Source organism: Anas platyrhynchos, chromosome 6, assembly GCF_047663525.1.
Source record: "Anas platyrhynchos isolate ZD024472 breed Pekin duck chromosome 6, IASCAAS_PekinDuck_T2T, whole genome shotgun sequence".
NCBI lineage: Eukaryota > Metazoa > Chordata > Aves > Anseriformes > Anatidae > Anas > Anas platyrhynchos.
In genome coordinates this window covers 34,862,081-34,869,278 of record NC_092592.1, presented here as the reverse complement: position 1 = coordinate 34,869,278, position 7,198 = coordinate 34,862,081, and the positions used below count along the sequence as shown (strand labels likewise).

At 47.8% G+C, this 7,198-nt stretch overlaps 1 long non-coding RNA gene across 1 annotated transcript; it reads left to right on the top strand.

Annotated features, from left to right (window-relative positions):
- The first annotated feature begins 328 nt into the window (after positions 1 to 328).
- LOC106017596 (uncharacterized) lies at positions 329 to 2,754 on the top strand. Its single transcript, XR_001191128.5, has 3 exons — positions 329 to 502; positions 1,281 to 1,428; positions 1,999 to 2,754. It is a non-coding gene; the product is annotated as an uncharacterized lncRNA (long non-coding RNA).
- The last annotated feature ends 4,444 nt before the right edge of the window (positions 2,755 to 7,198 follow it).

The window sequence follows — 7,198 nt, the reverse complement described above, 5'->3', positions numbered from 1 at the left end:
ATACTAGCTCTGCGACATGGGATGAAGAGTTAGAAAATACACATCTTGGTTTATCAAGGCTTGAAAAGGATACATGTTAAGTCAAAGTCTAGCAAATATATAAAATTCCCTTCCTTCCTAAAATATTTTATGCTATGTTATTTTATTTTACTTTTCTTTGATTATTATTACCACTATTTTCTCCCCTAGTATCATCAGGGAATAAGGATTATCCTGTTACCAACACATTGGAGGTGTTGAGACCCTGCAGTTAACTGCAGATTAATCACAGTTGACTCAGTGGTGCAGGTGGATCCCATTAGACCCTTCAACAACAGAAGAGACATGGGATAGGCCTTTGGTAGGAGAAAATTTCTGGGAAGAAGCTTTGGGGGGCAACTAAGTCTGGGAAAGAGTCTTGGGAATGAGGAGGAAGTTTAAACGTGTTTTTGTTAAGAAGACCAACCTTTAAGAAGGAAGGTTCTTTTTATTCTTTTAAGCAGTATATGGTTTCTGCTTTAAGGTGGGTAGATACTTCACCATCTTGCTGTAACTACAAGCTTAGTACACAAAGCAATAGTGGAGTTTAATGTATCTGCAAATAAGTTACTTTTACCCAGTCTCAAGTGGCAGCCTATTAATGTTGAACGTTTAGGCCTTGTAAACAAGGGAAAAGAAGTTGAGAAGGTCAGAACTCCAGTTGTTAAAAACTTTTTTGGGGACATAATTTTATGGTATTTGCTGAGGTTTTCCTTGACAGTTGATAACTTTGGGATAATTTCTGAGGTTATGGTCTCTGAGATCCTTGGAGACCTATAAAGAGAGAATAAAAGCATAATATATTTAAACCCAGAAAAAATACTTCTAAACAAACCTCATACTCAGACAACAGTAAAAATCTATTCATTTTCTTTTTTCTTTTTTTTTTTTTCCTTCTTCTAGTTCAAAAGGAAAGGTCATAATTTTTAAGTCATTTATTTATATTGCTAACACTTCTTAGTTTCTGTCAAGTGCAAAAAATATATATATATTCTCTGTAGAGATGGCAAAATTATCTGTGACTCTCCTTATGTTATTTTTATGTCAAGTTCCAATGCATAGAAGTTGTTTGCAACCCAAAAGCATTAGATATGTACTGCAAACAAGAAAAGAATGTGCATATTTAGGTCTGAAAATAGATATCATATAGGCAATTTCTATTTCTAATGCAATTCTTTAGATTGACCCTCAGTTTGTGTTTCTGTCTCTTTTGAATGGGTGCTTCCCTAAGAGTTCACGTGGAGGTTTCTATCACATTTTAGGAGAACCAAAGGGAAATCAAATCTGAATCGAACTCTCAGGGACTGCACGTGCCTGGTGCCATCCCATGTGGAGGTCTGCCTGAAGGCAATGTGAATCCTCGCAGGTCTTGGACAAGGCCATGGCCTTTTGGTGTGCCTGAGGTATCCTGTAGGTATTTTATGTTAGAAGTGCATGAGGAGTTTGCACAATAGGGATGCTTTGACAGGGAAGAAGAAGAAGAAGAAGAAGGGGGGGAAAAAAAAAAAAAAAGAATGATTTGCCTGCCTATGGCTTAAGCTAAAGCCGTAAACATTGGTAGCCTTCCAAAGCTTCGACTATCCTTGGGATGTTCAGACGAGCACGTTCTTCTTGGTATGTCTCCAGAATGCACTTCAGGTTTTGTCAAAGGTTAAATAAATCCTAAAGCACATCATGCACAAATATGTTGAGAGGTAGGAGAGTTATGTGTGGCAGGGAGAGGGGGAGAATATCTGGTCCCCAGAGTCTGTCCTGGTCCTGAGAGTCCCAAGGTTGAATGGTGGAAGGCACTTTGAAATCATTGCAAGTTGTTCTTGTTGTCAATTGCCACATGAATTAAGGCCATGCAAGTACCTTCCACTGTTTCCTCTTCCCTTTCATTTGTTGTCTGCTTACTACCAAATATTACAGATGTGGTGAAATGCCTTAAAACAACGTTACTTTTTAAATAACAACTTTTTTTTTTTTTTTTCTCTCTAGGTCTGCCATTAGCTGACAAAGTCAAAAGGTGTGCTTTTCTCTTTCGTTCTTGCATAGAGTTAGAGGCAATGGCAATTTAATCCGTGACTGAGGCTCTGCAATGGTGCAAGTCTATCCTACTGCTTCAAGTTCAGTGATGCAAACTGAGTTTACACTAATTAACTTTCAGGGATTGAACCAATTAAAAGCTTTTGGACTATGACAATTCTTGGAAAACATTCCCACAGGTTTATTTTCTTCTTTTACATTTGTTTGCTATCTCCATCTCATTCAATGCAGGGAGGACTGGTTTGCTTCTCTCTTGTCTGGAAAAGTTCCCTGCACTAGGAACCATGGTTAGAATCAGAGTCCTGATCTAAGAGTATGATGAAAAGTGTTGCACTCCAAGTTGGAAACTGTAGAAGAAAATGTTCATGTATATGTAAGAATTGTACTCAAACAGCTGATTACACCTTTTCATACTCTTTAACAGATGCTTACACCTTTTAAGGGAAAACTAAAACTAAGAAGCAACAGGCAGTTTTCTACGTTTCCCTTGGGAATAGTGTACTCTTCTGTATTTTACTTCTATACAAACAGTTCAAACTGTTCAAAAACTGTTCTGTTCAAAAGTTCTGTTCTCAGTCATACAACCAACCAACCTTGCATGGCATTACATGTTCCCCTCCACATAAATCAAGCCCTGAATGCAAGATCAGACAAGTAAATAATGCCAACACGTAAAACTAATTTGAAAATACATTACTTTTTTTTTTTTTTTGTGTGAGTGTATGTGTGTGTGATTTTTTTATTTTTATTTTTTTTTGGCACTTTGTGGGTCTTAACTGTAGTGAGAAGAATGTCTTCTAGTGTGAACTGAAATTATACCTCTATACCACAATGTCACTGGACTTGCTTGAGTACCTCCATGTCCTTCTTGTAGCGAGGGGCCCAAAACTGAATACAGTACTCGAGGTGCAGCCTCACCAGAGCCGAGTACAGGGGGACGATCACTTCCCTCGCCCTGCTGGTCACACTGCTTCTGATACAAGCCAGGATGCCGTTGGCCTTCTTGGCCACCTGAGCACACCGCTGGCTCATATTCAGCCGACTATCCACCACCATCACTCCCAGGTCCTTCTCTGCCAGGCAGCTTTCCAACCACTCATCTCCCAGCCTGTAGCTCTGCTTGGGGTTATTGCGCCCCAGGTGCAGGACCTGGCACTTGGCCTTGTTGAACTTCATACAGTTGGCCTCAGCCCATTGCTCCAGTCTACCCAGATCCTCCTGCAGAGCCTTCCTACCCTCGAGCAGATCGACACACGCACCTAACTTGGTGTCATCTGCAGACTTACTGAGGGTGCACTCGATCCCCTCACCCAGATCATCGATAAAGATATTAAAGAGAACCGGCCCCAGTACTGAACCCTCTCTCTTTAGTGAGATCTCTTCTCTTTAGTGACCAGTGACAGGACCCAAGGGAATGGGGTCAAGCTGAGGCAGGGGAGGTTCGGGCTGGACATCAGGAAGAGGTTCTTCACCAAGAGGGTGGTCACACACTGGGACAGGAGTTTAAGAAGCGTTTGGACTGTGATGGGAGCTGTCGGGCTCCCAGGGCATGGTTCGCCTCGTGTTCCACAAGTCCCCCCTTCAGACTCCATGCAGCACACCGGCAACATGCGGCACTGAGGAGGCTGCTGAGCTGTTCTCCTTGCCCTGCTGGAGGAGCCAGGACAGGCAGCAGAGCTGTAGCTCCAGGAGTGCAATTGGAGCCCACGGAATCAGCTCCTCAGCTAAATGCTCCCCGGGGCTGTGGCATTTCCTGACCCGGTGTGGTACAGACACTCACAGACAAAGTCTTTGTTCAAATAAACAACATATATTACAATAAATAATAAACAATATATGAACAATATAATAAAAATTGCAATATATATTGCAATTATATATTGCAGAGCTCAGAGCTCCTGGAGTGAGTGGACACTCCCCAGGAGCCCAGATGGTCACTGTCCGTGTGGAAAGAGCAGTCTCTACTTCAAGCTTCCCTGCAGCGGTGTCTTCAGCTGCACGGGGTGTGCCTCCCCCAGGGGTGGTTTTGCTGCGGAGATGCCATGGAGGAGCAATTCCCAGCTGAGCAGCATCGTCTCCATGGGCAGCGTGCTCAGCTCTGGGGCATGGGGCATGTGGCAAGCAGGGTGTCACTCCTTCAGCTTTGCAGCCACCGAAATCATCGCTGGTGAAATCCCTCCTGTGCGTGGCTTGCCACGGGGATGGTGGTCAGGTCAGGAGGTGGGTGACAGCGGTCGTCGAGGCACGGGTGGCAAAGTTGGTGCCTAGCAGCATACAGACACAGAGCTGCAGATGTTGGAGGTGGAAGGTGTGCCGAGCATGCCGAGGTGTTTCCTGAAGAAGAGCATCTCTGGCACAGCGCAGCTCTGGGGCCACCTCGTGCTGCTGGGAACGCCGGCCTCTGACTACTCGAAGGTCAGAAAGGTGTCCGAGTCACCCTGCTTGACCCCGAGCTTGATCTCGACGGAGAGGCTTTCATTGGAGGCGTTCCGGGCACCCAGAATGTCATTGGGGTTTTCCTCGGAGTCGTCATCGTCCTTTCTTCCAGAGATGCCTTTCCTGGTTGCACTGCGCTGCTCACGGCAGAATTTCATGAGCATGCGGCAGAGCACAAAGAACAGGACGATCTCTCCGGTCACAACCCAGAACTGCCACTGCTGCAGCAGCGACAGGAGCAGGGTTCCCACACGCGCCCCGCCGTGCTCCTGCTCAATCTGCTCGATTTCCAGCAGCAGCTGCGTCATGCGAGCCTGCAGCTCCTCTGCGCGCTGCTGCATGCGCGCGGTTGTAGGCGCATCCAGTTCATCGCCAACATTCGCTGGGCTCTGAATTAGGCCCAGGAAAGTCAACGCAAAGAAGAGTTCTGAAACCATGGTCTGCAAGAGTTGAGAGAGAAGGGGGTCAGTGGGGCTGGGTGGGAGCTGGCTGGCGGCCGAGGGAGCCGGGGCAGGAGCCGCAGACCCCCAGGGCTGGCGGTGACAGCCACGAGCCCTGCCCAGAATGGCTGGGCCCTCGCTGCAGGCTCAGCAGCCCTCGGGGGGCTGGTGTTTGTGCCCCGGCCCTGGCCCGGCCCAGCCTTCCCCCCGCTGCTTCACTCACCTCGCCAATGGCTCAGGACAAAGTGAAGCAGCGCTGCCTGTGGCTGCCTTAAAAGCAGTCCCCCCATTGTGACATGTCCTCTGTGCTGTCACCCGCGGCCCCGCCCTGCCACAGCCCCCCAGCCCTGCCCTCAGTCCCCACACAACCCCTGGCATTGCCCGAGTGCTGGAGCTCCTCGGGCTCCCCTTGCACGGCCTGTGGGAGCCCCCAGCACCGTCTGCGGAGAGAAATTTGGGTGATGGAGCCTGTGCATGCTGTGCTCCTCGTGTGCCACGACGGCGCAGTGCTTCGGAGGAGACATTTCTGGATGGGGACGAGGCTGTGCGGGAGGGGAGGTGCCCGGCGCTGCCGGACGTTCATTCCTGCCGTGCCTGTGAGGAAAAATGTCAATAATTTTTACAGAATCACAGAATTGTCTAGGTTGGAAGAGACCTCCAGATCATCGAGTCCAACCTCTGACCTAACATTAACAAGTCCTCCGCTAAACCATATCGCTAAGCTCAACATCTAAACGTTTTTTAAAGCCCTCCAGGGATGGTGACTCAACCACTTCCCTGGGCAGCCCATCCCAGTGCCTCACAACCCTTTTGGGAAAGAAGTTCTTCCTGACATCCAACCTAAAACTGCCCTGGCGCAACTTTAGCCCATTTCTCCTCATCCTGTCACCAGGCACGTGGGAGAACAGACCAAAACCCCGCCTCGCTACAGCCTCCTTTAAGGTACCTGTAGAGAGTGATAAGGTTGCCCCTGAGCCTCCTTTTCTCCAGGCTGAACAAGCCCAGCTCCCTCAGCTGCTCCTTGTAGGACTTGTTCTCTAGACTCCCCACCAGCTTCGTCGCCCTTCTCTGGACTCGCTCGAGCACCTCCATGTCCTTCTTGTAGCGAGGGGCCCAAAACTACTACTACACACTACTAAAACACACTACTCAAGGTGCGGCCTCACCAGAGCCGAGTACAGGGGGACGATCACTTCCCTAGTCTTGCTGGCCATACTGTTTCTTATACAAGCCAGGATGCCGTTGGCCTTCTTGGCCACCTGAGTACACCGCTGGCTCATATTCAGCCGACTATCCACCACCATCACTCCCAGGTCCTTCTCTGCCAGGGAGCTTTCCAACCACTCAGCCATCTTCAGACTTCCAGATCTAGAGGAACAGTTTGGCTGCAGCCAAAAGCCACGTGTACAGAAGCTCTCCCAAGCCAGCCAATCTTCTTCCCATGACCTGCCAGAAAACAGCTGTCCTGGTTTCAGCTAGGATAGAGTTAATTTTCCTCCTAGGAGCTGGTAGGGTGCTACCTTGTGGATTAGGATGAACACACTGATGTTTTAATAGTTGCAGAGCAGTGCTTACACCAAGCCAAGGACGTTTCAGCTTCTCACTCTTTCCTGCCAGTGGGCAGGCTGGGGGTGCAGCAGGAGCTGGGAGGGGACAGACCCAGGACAGCTGACCCAAACTGGCCAAAGGGATATGATATTCCATACCCTCTGGTGTCATGCTAAACAATAGATAGGGGTGCCTAGCTGGGATGGGGGGGCTGTCTGCTCGGGGATAGGCTGGGCATGCGTAAGCGGGTGGTGAGCAATTGCATTGTGCATCACTTATTAAACTGTCTCTGTCTCGACCCACAGGCTTCATTTTCCTATTTCTCTCCCCCATCCCATAGAAGGAGAGGGGAGGGCGAACGAACGGCTGTGTGTTGCTTAGCTGCCGGCCGGGGGAAACCACAACAGCAATGTAGTCATGTAACCAAATTAAAGCCAAAACTTTCAGCCCAGTCCTTGACCTGAATAGGGAGTGAGGATCTGGATCCCGGCATTTATATGTGGTAGCTTATATGCAGCCAAAGTAAATACTGCAGTCAGAGGTCATGGTGCTAGATTTTGAAAAGTCCTGCAGAAAGAAGAGATCTCAGAAAAGCAAATTTAAACAACATTAATGTCAAAAAAAAGTCTTTCTGATTGCTATATTCTTTATCTGTCATGACTAGACAGATGAAAATCTATGACAGCAATTTTGCCTTTTAGGTACTTTTCTTTTTTCTTTTATTTATT